General features: G+C 41.8%; 1 protein-coding gene and 2 pseudogenes across 2 annotated transcripts in view; 2 read left to right on the top strand and 1 right to left on the bottom strand.

Moving 5' to 3' along the window:
* The window catches only part of PITPNC1 (phosphatidylinositol transfer protein cytoplasmic 1), a 259,452-nt gene that overhangs the window by 20,585 nt on the left and 219,707 nt on the right, over window positions 1–19,160 (top strand). The gene's annotated exons all lie outside the window — the stretch shown is intronic.
* Window positions 2,621–2,739, bottom strand: LOC131747143 (5S ribosomal RNA; annotated as a pseudogene).
* The window catches only part of LOC131746286 (RNA-binding protein 4B-like), a 37,902-nt pseudogene continuing 22,708 nt past the window's right edge, over window positions 3,967–19,160 (top strand).

Genomic DNA, 19,160 nt, shown 5'->3' with positions numbered 1-19,160 from the left:
TATATATCCCAGAAACTGTGATATAAAATAAAAATATTGATTTCCTTAGTGGAAAAAGAGTGTTCAAGTTAAAACTATTTGCTTTTGCCGATCTTTGGTAAAACTGGAAACATAGATACAATTTTTGATGACCTACAGCGATTATAAATCTTGAGGGTAACCTTAACTGTTTTTAGAAAGCTTGTCTGTTTATCTAGACTGTATCTTGCAAAAAAGGCACTTCAAGATGTCATTATATGAATATTCAGAAACTAAGAGTCTAGATGAGAATGTGTGATAATCTAAAGATATCATTTAAGTCGGGGCTTTAAAAATATATTACTTCAGGTGAAGAACAAGTCTCATAAACAAGTTCCTTACAATTTCCTATGGTCTAATTCCACCTTATCTCAAGTTCTTAAAAGCAGATTTATAAGAGGGAGAGGAAACAACTTTTCAGAATAAAAATTTGAAGCTCTCAAAGTAAAATATATTGACATTTTAATTGTATGAAATTGTTATGTATGAAATTGTATGAAATGGATTCTTTAATAATAGCTGGTGCTGGGACTGTCAAAACCTTTGCTGAAATTATTCCATGAGGAAGCTGGTTTATGGCTTTCTTTCTGGAGCTGGTGGCCGCTCATGCTTTATTTTTTATTTTTTTATTTTTTTGCGGTACGCGGGCCTCTCACTGCTGTGGCCTCTCCCGTTGCAGAGCACAGGCTCCGGACGCGCAGGCTCAGCGGCCATGGCTCACGGGCCCAGCCGCTCCGCGGCATGTGGGATCCTCCCGGACCGGGGCACGAACCGGCGTCCCCTGCATCGGCAGGCGGATTCTCAACCACTGCGCCACCAGGGAAACCCCGCCCATGCTTTAGATTATAAGTTCCTTGGAGGATTGTGATTGTCACTGCCTCTGTTTTAACTCCCCATGATTTTTTGTAATGGTATTTCGCACACTGCAGTTGCTTAGTTAAGGTTGACTACCAACTTACGGTCATTGAAATTCAGATCGAATTTTTGTGTTGATTGTGGTTTGAAAAACAGGAAAAAAAAAAGTATATTTATTGCTCTTGTAAATGTTTTGTTTTTTATCGAATATTGAATAGATGTGAAGCAATACACCCACGAACCTATTGCCCAGCTTAATAAGTAGAAGGATGCAAGTTCACTGAACACTGTACATGCCCCCAGCTGATCCCAGGCTCTCCGTACACGTGGCTTCCCAGAGGAGGTAGTCTTTACAGCTTGCTGGGTTTTCTTCCATTAACTTTTTTATTGAGATATAATTCACATAACATAAAGTTCACTCTTTTAAGTAAGTGTACAGATCACTGGTTTTAGTATATCCACAGATTGTCCAACCATCACCGCTTTCTTAATCTAGAACATTTCTATCATTCAGAAAGAAATCCTGTCCCCATTGGCAGTCACCCCCCAATCCCCACTTTCCCCAGCCTTTGGCAACCATTGATCTACTTTCTATATTTATGGATTTGCGTATTCCAGACATTTCATATAGATGGAATCATACAATATATGGCTCTCTGTATCAGCTTCTTTCCCTTAGCATAGTGTTTTCAAGATTCATCCATGTAGCATGAATCAGTACTTCATTCTTTTTTATGGCTGAATAATATTTCATTGTATGGATATATCACATTGTGTTCATTCAGTTATCAGTTGATGGACATCTGGGTTGTTTCCACTGTTGGGCTATTATGAATAATGCTGCTATGAATGTTCGTGTCCGGGCTTTTGTTTGAACAACAGTTTTCACTTCTGTTGGATATATACCTAGAGGTGGAATTACTGGGTCGTATGGAAATTCTGTTTAACTTATTGAGGAACTGCCAGAATATTTTCCACAGTTGATGCACTGTTTTATATTCCTACTAGCTGTGTATTAGTGTTCTAGATTCTCTGCATCCTAGCCAATCCTTGTTAGTTTCTGTCTTTTTGAGCCTAGTCTTCCTTAGTGGGTGTGCAGCAGGATCTCAGCATGGTTTTGATTTGCATTTCCTTAACAGCAATCATGTTGGACATCTTTTCATGTGCTTATTAGCTATTTGTCTATCTTTGGAGAAATTTCTGTTCCAGTTATATGTCTTTTTATTGTTGGGTTCTAAGAGTTCTTTCTGTATTCTAGATGTTAGGCCCTTATCAGATAACATGATTTGCAAAAATTTTCTCACATTCTGTGGGCTCTTGTTTCACTTTCTTGATAGTGTCCTTTGAAGCACAACAGTTTTAAATTTTTATTAAGTCTAAGGTACTTTTTCTTTTGCTTTTGGTGTAATATCTAAGAAATCATTCCCTAAGCCAATGATCCAGTGCCAGAAAGATTTATACTTAGGTTTTCTTCTAAGAGTTTTACCACTTAAGCTCTTACATTCACTTCTTTGGTCCATTTTGAGTAGATTTTTGAGTATGGTATAGGGTAGTGGTCCAGATTTATTCTTTTGTATGTGGATATCCACTTTGTCCTAGCACCATTTTTTTTTTTTTTTTAGTTGTGCTGCACAGCTTGCAGATCTTAGTTCCCTGACCAGGGATTGAACCCAGGCCCCGGCAGTGAAAGTGCCAAGTCCTAACTACTTGACCACCAGGCAATTCCCAGCACCACTTTTTTTTTTAAAGCCTACAGCACCTTGTATTCACATTTGGTCTCCCATCCAAGTACTAACGAGGCCTGACCCTGCTTAGCTTCCAATATCAGACGAGATCAGGTACATTAAGGGTGGTATGGCCATAGATTCCGTATCAGTTTTGAAAAGACTATGTTTCCCCATCGTATTGCAGAGCTTGATCTTTTTTACTGAACATTTTGATCTTGAGATTGATGCATATAACTATAATTCCTTCATTTTTATGGCTGTAGGGTATGCTTTATATGAATCTGCCGTAATGTATTTAATTCATTCTTTGACCCATAGTGGGTTGTTTCCAGAGTTTTGCTTTTCTATACGCTGTTGCTGGGAACATACTTAAACATGTTTTTTTATTACCCACACGTGAGAGTGTCTTTCTAGGGAATATGCCTAGGTGTGTAGAGTTATGCACATGTTTCCCAAAGTGATTGTAATATTTATGCTCCTATCAGCAATGTATAAGAGTTTACATCTAGGAAAACTCAGCTTTTAAACGTTCTCTTTGTTTAGTGTCTCTTTGAATAGTCATTACCCAAAGGAAAGAAGTAGTATTTGCAAGTGAAATTTGCCTCTTAGGCTTCTACTATTTTATTAGCAAGAGTTATTATTATTTTTAAAATTTTTATTTATTTATTTATGGCTGAGTTGGATCTTCGTTGCTGTGCGCGGGCCTCTCTCTAGTTTGTCGAGTGAGGGCTACGCTTCCTTGCGGTGTGCGGGCTTCTCATTGCAGTGGCTTCTCTTGTTGCGGAGCACGGGCTCTAGGTGCACGGGGGCTCAGTAGTTGTGGCTCGCGGGCTCTAGAGCACAGGCTCAGTAGTTGTGGCACACGGGCTTAGTTGCTTCGCGACAAGTGGGATATTCCTGGACCAGGGCTCGAACCCGTGTCCCCTGCATTTGCAGGCGGATTCTTAGCCACTGCGCCACCAGGGAAGTCCAGCAAGAATTATTTTAAGCAAGCAAAAGGCCAATAGCCGGAGAACCCAGTATCCAGTTAGTATCTCTTTAAATTTGTAAACATTATCGTGAGGCTTAAACAGATCTTTGGCTGGTTGAGGTGGTGAAGCTTTTGCTAATAGTGGATAAGGGTGTGTGTTCATTAAAGCAACATCACACCAGCCTATTATTACTCTCTTACATAGGGTCTGGGGCTAGTATAGTGTAGCAGTTGGCAGAATCAGGGTATCGAGGGGTGAGGAGAGATGCTTCCCTTTCTTGGAACCCGCATATTATAGTTATGCTAAGACAAAATTGTGTCCGTGATGATGAGAAACATACCCTATCACATCCTATAGCATCATGTGAAAGGGTTGGCTGACACTAAGTTGGGTAGATGGTACTCAGAACATTGAAGGAGATGGAAATGCTCTCCGCTTGTGATGACAGGGAGTTACACCTGGAAAACACAACAGCTCTATGCTGGACCACCAGTGTGGTCCAGGTAGGTGGGTGTCAACAGGGATGGACATGAGAAGGTGAAGAAAGGCCTCTGGAAGGCAGCTGGCTGGGGGATGAAGGCAGCCTGCCTAGCAGCATCAGAAAAGCATGTGGGCAAGTGTTCCAGCTCAGAGTGGGACCCAGGGACAGGATGGCAGTTACAAGGCAGGAGTGAGGATTGGGGGAAGAAGAGATTGGCAAGATGCCCCAGCCCCAGGGGCACTTGAGTAGCTCATCAGTTGCTGTATTCAAGAAACTGAAACTCAAATACAAGAGAAGTGGCAACTCCGTCTCAGGAACAAACTGATGTTATGACTAGTGGTATAGACTGAATGCTCATGGTCTCCCCCACCCCTCACCTTGATGTTAGCCCCAGGATGCCTGGAATTAACCGAGTCCTCCAACTCAACTAGAAACTAAAGTCTTGATGACTCCGCACTCATTTGCATCCCTGTAATTACGCTCCTGATCTCTCGTGACCTGGGGAAAGAGAAGAAATTGGAAGAAAATAAGAACTGGTATTCTATTTCCTCAAATATTCCCGTTTATTGTATTGTTTCCCATTTACAGATTTCTTTTTGGTTCCTATCTATTGTTTCTCCATTATAGTTTTCCTCTGCAGTTAGTTGGTTCCTGGATGTAATTTCAGAGTATTTGAGAAGTCGAGAACACTGGGGGAGAAATTGAAAGTGTAGGTACAGAAAGAGATGACAGTGGGGGAATGAAATTTATTGTTCCTCTTTTCCAATGTGAAGCCAAAGCTGGAGGCTAGATCATTCAGAAAGAGAGAATTCAGTGCTTTCTAAACTACCTGCATATAAGAATGACTTGGTGCCATGACCTGATTCAGTACTTCTGAGGAGAGGATAAAGAATTTGTTTTTTTAGCAAACACTCCCCATGATTATAATAAACCAAATATGGGAATCAAACTTAAACCTTTTTAAAATAAAGCACCCAAGTTGGACCCATTAGTTCGACTATAGAATTACCGAATATTTTTAGTACTGACAGAGAAAAACACTTCATAAAGTTCTTAAATTTCTTTTTTTTTTTAATTATGGAAAAGTTTAAAGCTACACAAAAATAGAAGGGTGTGATGATTCTCCATGTACCCTCACGCAGCCTCAGCAGTTATCAACCCATGGCCAAGTATGGAGGTGCCTTTGAAAGAGAACAGAGGAGTTACTAAATAGTAAAGGCAAGAATTAAGGCTGTGGGGACTTCCCTAGTGGCACAGCGGTTGGGAGTCTGTCTGCCAATGCAGGGGACACGGGTTCGAGCCCTGGTCCAGGAAGATCCCACATGCCATGGAGCAACTAAGCCCATGTGCCACAACTACTGACCCTGTGCTCTAGAGTCTGTGAGCCATGGCTACTGAGCCCACATGCCACAGCTGCTGAGGTCCACGCGCCTAGAGCCCGTGCTCTGCAACAAGAGAAGCCACCGCAATGAGAAGCCCGCGCACTGCAATGAAGAGTAGCCCCCGCTCACCGCAACTAGAGGAAGCCCTCGTGCAGCAAGGAAGACCTATTGCAGCCAAAAAACAAATAAATAAATTTATTTTTTAAAAAAGAATTAAGACTGCCTGATTTACTTGTAAGACTTAAGATCTGGAAACAGCTAGATGTTCATCAGCAGGAAAATGTATCAACAAATTGTGGCATATCCATTCAATGGAATACTACTCAGCAATAAAAAGGAATGAACTATTTATACACATGACAACATGGAAGAATTTCAAAATAATTTCACTTCTGACTTTTTGTGTTTTATCTGACCTAAACAAAACTAGATTCCTTAATCACACCTTCAGGAATTCATATAACCATTATCATAAAGCTCAGGAGCTTTTTTCTCGGTTCAAAACCAAAAAATTCTAATATTCATAACAAATTTTTCTGAGTGTGTCCTAGATTTGTGTGAATTAAATGTCTTTGCTGTTTCTCTTCAGTCAAGGCACCAGAAAAGGCTATATTGTCTCTAGAAATTTTCTGAATTGGCTCAACTGTTTATGTGTTAATAATAATATGGCTTATTTTTTCTTCCATTGGGGAAACAATAGTATTATTATTTCTTAGGATTTAAAAGGGTCATAGAGTGACCACTGTCTGATATGTTTCCATCTTGTGGTACCCAATTTTTATGATAAATATCTGGGGAACATTAAAAATCTGGCTGGAGGAAACCAGTCCTAGAGATACAGAATTATAGAACCCAACGGGGGCCTTAGAATTCATCTTGTCTAATCCCCTCATTTTACTGATGAGGAAGCTTAGGCAAAGAGAAGCCACTTGTTTGGGTCCCAGAGCTAGCAGTGGCTGAGCAAAATCTGAGCTCCTCCTATCTCTTGGTCTGTTGGCTTTCTTGCTTCCAGTGCTGCTTTTACATCCCTCATTATGGCCACCATACTGTCATGTCTCTCACTAACCATGAGCCATGAAAAAACCTCCATCTTTTGGTCCTGCAAACTATAAGAGGCCTTACCCAATATCTCTGTTGTCCATATTCAGATGGAGCTTTTGTTCACTGGCATCAACAGAAATCAGTTTGGTGTCCATTTACTACCCGACACCAGTATTCATAAAGGACTCTATTTCTGCCTACAGCCTTATGTTGACACGACCCCCAAATAAAAATAGGCCTGTCTGTTTCTCTGATAGAGAGAAACACATGGAATTGTCTTTTTTTTTTTTTTTTCTTGCCACGCTGCACAGCTTGTGGGGTCTTAGTTCCCCATCCAGGGATTGAAACTGGGACCTTGGCAGTGAAAGTGCAGAGTCCTAACCACTGGCCTACGAGAGAATTCCCAAACACATGGAGTCTTTTTGCCCCACTTTCATCCAGTCTTTATTTCAATGATGTAATGATAAGTTTGTTTAGCCCCAGGAATTTTCCTTGTCCAGTTGGCTTCTGCAGTGTGGACAGTGGCTGAAATGAAAAAGACTAACAATAGCAAGTGTTGGTGAGGAAGCAGAGCAACTGGAATGCTCCTATACTGCTGTTGGGAATGCAAAATAATACAACCACTCTGGAAAATAGTTTGGAATTTTCTTATAAAGTTAAACATACACTTAGTCTGTGATCTAACAACCCCATTCCTTGGTTCCCCAAGAGAAATAAAGATATATATATTGACAAAAAAGATCTGTATAAAAATATTTATAGGGTTTCCCTGGTGGCACAGTGGTTAAGAATCCACCTGCCAATGCAGGCGACATGGGTTCGAGCCCTGGTCTGGGAAGATCCCAAATGCTACGGAGCAACTAAGCCCGTGTGCCACAACTACTGAGCCTGTGCTCTAGAGCTCACAAGCTACAACCACTGAGCCCACATGCCACAACTACTGAAGCCCATGAGCCTAGAGCCCGTGCTCCGCAGCGAGAGAAGCCACTGCAATGAGAAGCCCGCGCACTGCAACGAAGAGTAGCCCACGCTCACCGCAACAAGAGAAAGCCCACATGCAGCAACAAAGAGCCAATGCAGCCAAAAATAAATAAATTTGTAAATTAAAAAAATATAGCAGCTTTATACATAATCACTAAACAATTGAAAACAAGATGAGTGTTTATCAGCTGATGAGAGGATAAACAAATTGAAGTATACCCATTTAATGGAAATGGAATGTTACTTAGCAGTTGAAAGGTACAGAATAATGATATACACACACACCAACATCAATGGATTTCAAAAGCATTGTACTAAGTGAAAGGAGACAGATGCAAAAGGAGGTAGTTAGATGACATTCTAGAAGAAATTAAGTTATAGGAACAGTGATTGCCAGGGCCTGGGGGTGATAGAGATACTGCCGAGGGGTACCAGGTGGCTTTTGGGGGCGAAGGAAATGTCTCTAGGTGGGCTTGTTTATTTAATTAATTTATTTATTTTTGCACAGCATGTGGGATTCTTGTTCCCCGACCAGGGATCGAACCCGTGCCCCCTGCAGTGGAAGTGCAGAGTCTTAAACCACTACACTGCCAGGGAAGTCCCTAGGTGGGCTTGTTTAAATCACTGTATGTCAAAATGTATTGAACTGTACACATAAAAAGAGTGAATTTTATTGTATTAGTTATATCTCAGTAAACCTAACTTTGAAAAAACCCAGACAACCTTGATGGTATCCCATTCTATATAGAATAGTAAGTCCAAACTCCCTAACAAATTTCCTTATAGGATGGATTCTCAACCCAGCTTTACAGCCCTATCAGTTGTCTTCTGCATTCAGCCATTCAACAAACATTCAGTGCCTGCCCCATCGGGTACTCTTAGGTGTTGTATTTAGACAGACCCAGACCTAGTCAGTCGCCACGCAGTTGAGAGCAGGGGTCTGCAAACTACATTCTGTGGGGCAATTCCAGCCTGACACCTATTTTTATCAATAAAGTTTTATAGGAACACAGTCACACTCCTTCACTAGCACACTGTCCAGGGCTTCTTTCCTGCTACAATGGTAGAGTTGTCGTGACAGCGTCTGCATAGCCTGCAAAGCCTAAAATATTTGCTGTCTTGTTCGTTAAGTTTGCCAACCCCTAGTCTAGAGTTAGAGACAAACAGCAAACAGCAGAAAAGAAGCGCAAACAGGGACTTCCCTGGCAGTCCAGTGGTTAAAACTCTGCACTTCCATTGTGGGGGGCACGGGTTTGGTCCCTGGTTGGGGGACTAAGATCCTGCATGCCATAAATTTTTTTAAAAAAAAAGAAGAAGAAGAAGAAGAAAAAGCACAAACAGGTAGGAATAATGACAGGTCATGATTAGTGCTATGCAATAGAGAACAGTGGGCAGAGGGGAACTTCTTTGTGTAGAGTGCTTCCCATACATCTTCTACAGCTGGATTGAAATTCTCATCGTTTTCCAAGTATACTCTATGTGTTTCTGACTCCATGCCTTTGCACATCCTCTCCATTCATTATGCTCTCTGGTTGCCATCCACTACTGTCAAAATTCTACCTACCCCTCAGGGGCCATATGAGATGCCACATTCTCAGGGAAGGTTTCCCATCTCCCCCATCATAATTCATTTCTCTCCTGCCTTTCTTTAGCTCATGAACCTCTCTGGGTGTCACTTCCATTAGATTGTAAGTTTCTTAATAACAAGACCCATGTTGCATTCTTCTCCGAATCCCTAGGATCAGCACACCCTCTTTTACAGTGAGTCTAAGCCTTTCTGTGTGACATTTTTCTAAAAATTTTATTTATTTATTTTTGGCTGCGTTGGGTCTTCGTTGCTGCGCACAGGCTTTCTCTAGTTGTGGTGAGTGGGGGCTACTCTTTGTTGCGGTATGCAGGCTTCTCATTGCAGTGGCTTCTCTTGTTGCGGAGCATGGGCTGTAGGTGCGCGGGCTTCAGTAGTTGTGGCACACAGCCTGAGTAGTTGTGGCTTGCAGGCTCTAGAGCGCAGCCTCAGTAGTTGTGGCGCACGGGCTTAGTTGCTCCGCGACATGTGGGATCTGCCCGGACCAGGGCTCGAACCCGTGTCCCCTGCATTGGCAGGCGGATTCTTATCACTGTGCCACTAGGGAAGTCCCTTGTGTGACATTTAAAGTCCTCCAGGGCAGACTTCTCGCAGCCTCATCTTCTGCCCCTCCCTTGTATCCCATGCTTGGTCAAATCAAGCTAATTGTGTTCCCCCAATGTATTACGTAGTTAACTTTTTTAAAAAAATTAATTAATTTATTTATTTTTGTCTGTGTTGGGTCTTCGTTTCTGTGCGAGGGCTTTCTCTAGTTGTGGCAAGCGGGGGCCCCTCTTCATCGCGGTGAGCGAGCCTCTCACTATCACAGCCTCTCTTGTTGCAGAGCACAGGCTCCAGACGCGCAGGCTCAGTTGTTGTGGCTCACGGGACTAGTTGCTCCGCGGCATGTGGGATCCTCCCAGACCAGGGCTCAAACCCGTGTCCCCTGCATTGGCAGGCAGATTCTCAACCACTGCGCCACCAGGGAAGCCTAGGTAGTTAACTTTTAATATCTTTTCTTTTTATCGCCTTGGCTCTCTTGAAAATAGAGCTAATGAGATTGTTGGCTGTTAGAGTTACATGGACATGGTTATATAATGGCTTCACAATGCCCTTAATAAATGAAATCTAAAATGTTACATCTTTTTGAACCCAGAAATTCATTCTAACTTTTTTCTCTCTGAAGAATTATAACATTTTCTGAAGATCATGTTGTCCTCTTCCTTCTTCTGGATGTTATGCAAGGAACTTTGGTTGAAAATGATGAAGTCCCGACTTAGACAGGATGAATATGCAATAGTCACGTCTTTCGGAAGGAAAACATTGACTTTTAAAAATCGTGCTTGCCTGAAAAACAAACCTGAGTGTTTTTTATATTTATGTGTAAAAATGTGCTGCCATTCTTTGCCCTCATTTGTATGTTGAAAAACGATTGCAAAATTGAAGGTACACCAATATCAGTGTCATGTGTGTTTAATATGGAAAATAGCATGGCGATGACTGGACTCTTTATGAACACAGGTACGAACTCTGAAAAACTCACTTAATTTTCGAAAACGCTTTGTCCTTTTTTGTATGTAAATGTGCACCCCTTTTCATTATTCATATGTATTGCTATTTTATTTACAGTGGAGTTTTGCATAATTTCACCCACTGTCAAATTAGGTTAAGATCCTATATTTTCAGCTACACATACATAAACCTAGCGAAAACGAGCCGGTCATGGGGAGCTGGGACAGATGCAGTGTATTTCTGCCTAGATTCTTTGGCCCCCAGCCTCTTGTTGGGGTTCTCAGGGTACAGGGTTGCTGATGTGCCTGGATAGGGTCCTGCCATATTTGAGAAGTAAGGATTTATAAATAGTGCCGACATCCAGGACCCCTCCTGGTTCCTAAGCTCAAAGTGGTGTCGGCAACGAAATCAGAGGCGGAGTTAACATGATCTACATATAGCCTCTTGGCTGTCAGCCTTCCTGATCTTCTAAAAGGCCCCTTGCTCCTCACATCTAGAGTACTGAAAGGCCTGGGTTGAATCTCTTCTATTTTCTATAAAATTCTGCGTGTCTTTTGAGGTGGGTCATATATATTTGCACACTTGTAAAATAACTTCTCATCAGCTGTCCCCCTGAGAGCATACTTTCGTACTTGGCACCGTGGAAAAGGTCTCTCTGGTTTCCCGCAGACATGGGGGCTCTGGCTGCTTAGTCAATGGAATAGGACAACGTATTAGGGGTATCCTTCCCTTGGGAAGTGCATGTCATAAATCTCACTGACAGATGATTCATGTCTTAAGGCTCCTAAACACATAAGCTCATTATCAGGAGGTGATTGTGTAGCAGTGCAGATTATTATAAAGCCCCCCCATACCTATTTTTATTAGAGACTAAATTTCTAACTTGCTCAATTTGTTTGTTTATGGCAGCGCTGCTCTGCCGGTCCTAGGAGAAGACATTTTTACATTTAAATGGAATATTCTAACTTTGCTTAGTAAGTAATGACCTAGAAATTACAGAGCAGAGAAATGAGATTTCAGTGTTTCATGGAAAAAGTTGCTATCAGAAGAGCATCACGTTTTTCATTTTTTGGATAGGTAGGCAGATTTCTACATGTTCCGTGAAAACAGTCTTGTTCGAGGGGGAGGAAACGAAAAAGAAAGGCATTAGCAACCAAGGATGACAGTCATTTTAGGGATTCTGCTTCATATAGTCATGATGAAAATGAATGCCCTTGACCAGAGAAAACATACAGTACTGATGCCTTGGGTTGTGTTCAGAGATCTCTCAGCCTGTGAGAACTTCATGTTACTTGGGTCTAGCTTGGCATTGCAAAGTAACCAGCTCTTTGTATGCCAGCTGATCTGTAAGGGACAGAGGACCGCGCCTTCTTTGCCCAGATTAACACTGGATTGATAATTCAGTGAATTTAAGCAGAGATGGTGGCTTGCAACCACAGCTAAAAGCTTGCTTAGAGGGAGAAGGAGAAAAGGAGAGGAAAAAATGTGGAAGCAAGAAAGATGGCAGTAGGAGGTTGGAAAAGGCTGGCAGCAGGTGCAGGGGATGAGGGGGAAAATAGGTACATGTGGCAGAGAAGTAGAAGCTCTCTCTGAATTGTTCAATCAGCTCTGTTTCATTGGCACAGATTCTAGAAGTTTCCTAATTCTTGGGTAGAGCATAGATAGGGTGTATTTCCTACGAAGACAGATTTATATCCAGCAAACATTATCTCAACTTGCTGTGCCAGACTCATGCATCCTTCTCTGTGTCCTTGTCTCAAGTTTTGTGGATTCAGTGCATACTTTAGATCTCAGAGCTAGCCAATCTTTCATGCTTATTTGGGATACTTTCTAGTTTTGACTTTAAAATGGGATCAGGAAAATTCTGAGAAAGGGAAGTCCCTCTTTTTTTCTGAATTACAGAGTAAATAGACTCATTTTGAAAAATTCTTTTATTCCAGAATGATCCACCTCTGGCTGTACATAAATCACAAAGTTATCAGAGACACTTTCCTTTGTGCTCTGTGGGCCTGACATTAGTCTGCCTTTGATTCCCAAGGGGGTGTCAGGAAAGCAATGCTTTTCAGGTTGGAGGTATAAAAAGGTACTCCATGGAAGGGAATATATTTTATTGATCAATGATTAGTGAGTCTTTTTTATGACATGCTTTGTATTAAATGCGATTTGAAAACCTTCAAAGGAAGGTTCTCAGGAATTACTAAGTCACGGCCTGTCAGCATGCCTCTGAATGCAGCCAGAAACAGTGGAGCAAAAATCTCAGTGTGTAGCAAGATCTCTAAATTCTTGGAGGCACATGACATGAATCCGTTCAATTTTCTACTTGTGTTTTTATTTCCAGTGCATTTCCTGACATTTATATATTTTCTCCTCATAGAAGCACTTAGTGCCTTGGTACTCAGGCTTATTTTCCAGTATTTCTTCTGATCAAATCAGTAGTCCTCTACTTATATAGTCTGTATGCAGTGGAAGGAAAAATCAGAAATGCCTAATGTGGGTCCTAATTCATAATGAACCTACTAAGAATCTCACCATCCATGAATAATGCTTTGTCCATGATGTTAACTAGAACATACTCAGCTCCAGTCCATTTGTGGGGAGGGGGCTCTTTTAGGGTCATTCTGGGTACACAGGGGAAGATGGTACTTTGGGAGACCTCTGCACACCTCTCCCTGGCTTTTTCCCTTCCAGGTAGGCTGAGCATAGGCTTTCTTCTTTATGGTGCTTGTGAGAACTTGGCAGGTAGAAAAAGAATTGTTAGTTTTTCACGCTGTGTTGGATTCATTCACACGTACAGCATAGGATCAATGTCTTTTATCCTGGTGCCAAAGACTTGGGAAAAGCAGATGGTAAATTTCAAAACCCATTTATGTTGTTGCTAACCCCTTTGTATAGCATGGCATTAGGGAAAGAACCAGGTTGCTCTATCAGATGACACCTTATCCAGGTTATGGCTGTTCTTAAAAGGCTTTATGTGAAGTCCCACTCTTTTTGTGGTCTTAGAGAAGTTATCTTAAATCCTCCTGTGCCTTAGTTTCCCTGCCTCCTTGAAATGTGGCAAAGGTACAGTGTCCATTGATCTAGTCAATATTTATCAGGTTCTGGGAATACAGTGGTGAGTGAGCCAGCAAATCCTTCCTTGATGGGGCTCACAGTCTAGAAGGGCCAAGGCAATTAGAGACCTTCCAGAGATAATATCGAGAGGCAAATTCCACATGTAGATGATACATGAGGCCAACAGGAAATGACCTTAAATTGAAGTTAAGATTCACAGTATGAGAGCATAATATCTATGAACCCTTGGAACCCAGCAAGGTGAGCTGGTATAACTTGCAGGAAGTATGACTCACTTGTGACTGTAATGAAGAAGGCTTAAACCAAATCATCTGAAGAAAGGCTGTACCCGATATATGCTTCAAACGACTGAAAGGAGAGGCAAGGAAAAATAAAATAAAAATAAAAGGAGAGGCAGAGAGCAAAACAAAACAGCACGTCCCCAGGGCTGTCCCAGGAAGAGAGGAGGTTGTGGACCTTTGACATTGTCCAGCTATCATTACATAGAGTTGTGGGGAGAAAACAAAACAAAATAGGGTTTTGGGGATAGACTGAATTTGAATCCCAATTTTGCCACTTCTTACTATAGGTGCTTGACCTTGGACAAGTCACGTCAACCCTCTGGGCTTCAGTGTGTTCATCTTTTAACGTGTGCTGAGAACTATATTCAGTATCTTGTAATAACCTATAATGGAAAAGCATCTGAAAAAGAATAGAGATATATCTACATGTATAACTGAATCACTTTGCTGTACACCGGGAACTAACACAACACTGTAAATCAACTATACTTCAATAAAAAAAATAAATAAAAGTGGGCTGAGGGCTTCCGTGGTGGTGCAGTGGTTGAGAGTCCGCCTGCCGATGCAGGGGAAGCTGGTTTGTGCCCCGGTCCGGGAGGATCCCACATGCCGCGGAGCGGCTGGGCCCGTGAGCCATGGCAGCCGAGCCTGCGCGTCCGGAGCCTGTGCTCCTCAACGGGAGAGGCCACGACAACGAGAGGCCCGCGTACCGCAAAAAAAAAAAAAAAAAAAAAAAAGTGGGCTGAGAAAGAGTGGTCGTGTGGTCGTGCCTCAGTGCCTTCTGTCCTATGCACTTAGCAAATGTGGCTCTTCCCTAAGGGATGAAGCTCAGATTTGAACCCAGCAGCTAGGTCTTAATTCTGTTACTCCCAAGACTTCAGCATCCTTGCCTTTTTTTTTTTTTTTCTTTTTAAATATGGGAAAGAGGACAAGGAAGAGCTTTATTTTAATTGTATTACCGCTCAACAGCTAACTGTTTGGATAGATTGAACAAAGTCCATTGATTCTTCGTGGAGGAGTGCTTGCTGGAGAGTGAGTCAGGCGTCTGCGTTAACTTGTTCAGAAGCTTTTCGTGGCAGATTGATTTAAAAACCTCCCAACAAGACGGGAGGATTTCATTTAATAGAAATATTGTCAGGATGGCATTGAGATTGGGGTTTGGCTTTCAAATCAAGCAATACAAGTTTTGAATAAAGGTCTTTTCCCTAACAGACAGAAGAATCACGATGCATTGGGGAAATACTCACCATCATCTTGCAGGGCTTTGCCTGGGGGAGGTAATATTTGCCTGGAGCACCCTCACCCCACCAGCAGGCCTGCTGGGAAGAGCTGGTGAAATATGGTCACTAGTACTTTCAACCTACGGGGTTACGTGGTTTACCTGCGTTGAATGAAATGGGTGTGCTCCCAACTGTATCTATGTGGGTTTCCATCCTGGGTTTCGGGGTAAAGGGCAAATAGGAGAAGGTTGCTAAAGAAGAGGAGAGAGTTTCTGTAGCTCCTTCCAAAGCAGCCTCCAGATTTGTATTAATACTCCAGCCTGGAAGGAATATGTGGTCTGAGTCTCACATGAAGAGAGTCTCAGTGTTCCTTCTTGAGTGTCTTGGTCCTTATTTGGATTCAGTGCTGAAACATCCGGATCAGTTTCACAGAAGAGGTTTTGAGTAGACTCCTTGCAGATCTGAAAGTCACACTTCTGTGAAACTGGTTTTAACACCAATCCAAACCCCACGGGTGTTCCTGTTACATTTTACGGCTATTCATATGCCCCTGTATAAATGACCTCTGCAGAGAAAGAAGACTCACTAGTTCATTGTGCAGGAAGATGAGGTCCTCAGAAATAGCTACAGCTTATTCAAGACCTGCCACCTGTTCAGAAGGTGCATTGCTTCACCAGAAATCCAGTTTTACTTTAGGCAAACTTTTTCTTAAAGGGCCAGCTAGTGACTATTTTTGGCTTGGCAGGCTACAAGGTCTCTGGCACAATCATTCAATGCTGCCACTGAAGCTCAAAAACAGCCATAGACAATAGGTTAGAGGCATGAGAATGAGACTGCATTTCAATAAAACTCTTATTTACCAAATAGGCCATTGGCCCTCAGCCTCTGGTTTGCTGACACCTGCATAGATCATCATAAATTTCCTGTACTCTTCAAAGTATGAAAATTATACTTTGGAGTAAGAAACTCATTTGAATATAAATATATGTTTAGAGTTTCTATATTGAAGTATCACAATGTTTTCTTACAACTTATTTAATTTTTATATAAATGTTCCACATTTATTTCCTGAAAATTGGATTTCTCATTTGTATTGCTTGGTAAGGGCACCCATGTTTGATATGAAACAAATTAATCGATAATGTTGGAATTCCTATGCACGTTGAAGTTCACTTTCACTTGCCAACGACGTTCTCAGCACCGTGTTGCGTGCTTCTCTCCTTTGTAGCAAATGCAAGTGTGAGGTCCCTTTGATTCCTTAATACCATGGAGGTGCCATCCCAGGCCACTCTCTCCTAGTCCCAATTCCCCCTGGGAGAAGTTCTCCTGGTTGTCTGGAATGAGTTCACATTAATACTTAGGGCTTTGTGGCATTGTGAGATGCTGGCTACTTTACTCCTTTCCCACGATTTACAGTTTCTCACTATTAAAACCTCCTTCGACTCCTCTCACAAGAGCGTGTGATCCGGATTTGCCGGATTTTCAAAGTCTTCCTTCATTGCACGTGAACATTGGCTGCACCCGGAGCTTGGCTGTGAACTGATTATTCTCACCAGGACCTGTTAACACAAATTCCATCACTCCCAAGGCTAAAAATAAACCGTATTTAACACTTGGAAGCAAAATTCCAAGCAAATATATAATCTGATTTGATTGAATCTTTGTTGAAAATGTTCATGGTGGAATCAAATGCTTACTTTTAAGGTGAAAGATTGCATTCCTTCTGTGAGCAGGTAGATAGAAATCAATTCCACCTATCAACTGATGTAATCACAGAGATTGATGGATGCCTCAGCATCTGAAATGGCACTATTTCATCTTGTTTAAGAGTGTTCTCCCTTAGGGACTTCCTTGGTGGCACAGCGGTTAAGAATCTGCCTGCCAGTGCAGGGGACACGGGTTCAAGCCCTGGACGGGGAAGATCCCACATGCCGCGGAGCAGCTAGGCCCATGCGCCACAACCACTGAAGCCTGCGCGCCTAGAGCCAGTACTCTGCAAGAGAAGCCACCGCAATGAAAAAGCACATGCACAGCAACGAAGAGTAGCCCCCGCTCGCTGCAACTAGAGAAAGCCTGCGTGCAGCAATGAACACCCAACGCAGCCAAAAATAAATAAATAAATAATTTTTTTTTTTTAAAAAGAGAGAGTTGTCCCCCACCCCCCCGGGAATTCCCGGGCCTTCCAGTGGTTAGGACTCAGCGCTTTCACTGCTGTGGCCTGGGTTCGATCCCTGGTCAGGGAATTATGATCCTGCAAGCCGCGCGGCCAAAAGAAAAACAAAAAAAATAAGAGGGTTCCCCCCCATGTGTGGCACACAGCCACTGAGGATCAGTCTTCTATTTAAATCATGGTGCTACATTAGAGGACTTAGGAATATTTAGTGTTTGTGTGTCCAGCTAGTGTCTGTGTAATATAAAAACGTACTATGCTTAGGAGATAAAAATATTAATATAGTCATTTGTGACAGAATTACAGATGATTTTAAACTTTCTTATAATTTGTCTGTTTTACAAATGCTCAATTGTGAATATGTATTACTCTAAGAAAAACAGTACAAAGGCTTTCAAAGGTTTTTTTTGTCTGTGACCCACAGTAAGAAATATTGTACAATTTACAGCCCGACCCAGTACAAACATGCATTTATGTATTTATACAATTAAAACAAGCGTTTCATGAAGTATTAGTTAACCTTTGTGCTACCTGTCCTTATCTCCTGATGTTTTCTATTTTTCTATTCTATTTTACTGAAAAAAAGAAAGAAAGGAAGAAGAGAATGAAGGTATTGACCAAATAAAATGACCTCATGAACCCCTGATGGGTAAATTGAAAAATACTGACTATTGTGCAATGGTGCCAGTCTTTTATTTCATGCATCAGTAAAATTTCAAAAGAAATTTTGTCACTTGATGTAAGATCAGCCACTTTTTATGTTGCAGAGTAAGGCTATTTAAAACTTCCAGTATTCCTTTTAATTTTTCATGTTAAAATTTTGTTTTTATGATTGGGGGAAGTTTCATGTCGAAGTATCCTTTCTTTTATGGAAGAATGTTTGAACATGAAATATTAGGAAGGATACAATTTCAGGATTTAAATTGTGAGTAAATTTAGCTTTAGGAGAACAGACTATACAGGCTTTGTTTTTTCCGTTTGGCCTTGAACCTGTGCAACAATTGCAGCTCTGAATCCCAGCTACTTGGGGGCAAATCACTTAATTTTTCTGAGCCCCATTTTGCTCACCTGCAAAAGGGGTAACTTTCACAGGTATAGAGATAAGTTTTAGACAGAATTTAAGACAGTTCCGATGCAGTGGAGTTTATAAACGGTAACATCTCAGGATCATTAACTCTCTGCTGCTGCTCTGTGCTATAAAAAACTTGGAACATTGAAAGACCTTTATTAGGTGTTTCTACTTTTGATGAACTGTCCCTTTAAGGATCCTTAACATAAACAATACTTTTTCTAAAAAAACTTTCCTAAAAAAAATAAAAAAATAAAAAAAACTTTCCTGTATTGTCTCACCCTTGAGATTTACCCTTCTTACATTTTCTCCCATCTTTTAACCTCCTGTCAGCCTCTTTATACCCTTATTCATGACGGGAACACAGCTTGTTTGGCAGTTTTAGGAGACAGTTAGAAAATATTCCTTGACAGTGCCATGAGTTTGCAGTTTTTAAGTTGTGGTTTTGGCTAGAGTGGACTTAGATGGGTGAGCGGAATACTAAGAATAGGGGAAAGATGTGCTTCTGTTTAATTACATGGTAATTTGTAAAACAGACTGGTTTCTGTGGCCCTTGAATGCAAATGTAGATTTGCCCCTTACTTTTTTTTTTTTTTTTTTTTTTTTTTTTTTTTTTTTGTGGTACGCGGGCCTCTCACTGTCGTGGCCTCTCCCGTTGCGGAGCACAGGCTCCGGACGCGCAGGTTCACCGGCCATGGCTCACGGGCCCAGCCGCTCCGCGGCATGTGGGATCTTCCCGGACCGGGGCACGAACCCATGACCCCTACATCAGCAGGCGGATTCTCAACCACTGCGGCACCAGGGAAGCCCTGCCCC

The sequence above is a fragment of the Kogia breviceps genome, chromosome 19 (genome assembly GCF_026419965.1).
Source record: "Kogia breviceps isolate mKogBre1 chromosome 19, mKogBre1 haplotype 1, whole genome shotgun sequence".
Classification (NCBI taxonomy): domain Eukaryota; kingdom Metazoa; phylum Chordata; class Mammalia; order Artiodactyla; family Physeteridae; genus Kogia; species Kogia breviceps.
Note: the sequence above shows the minus strand (reverse complement) of the source record. Positions and strands in the feature narration are given on the sequence as shown.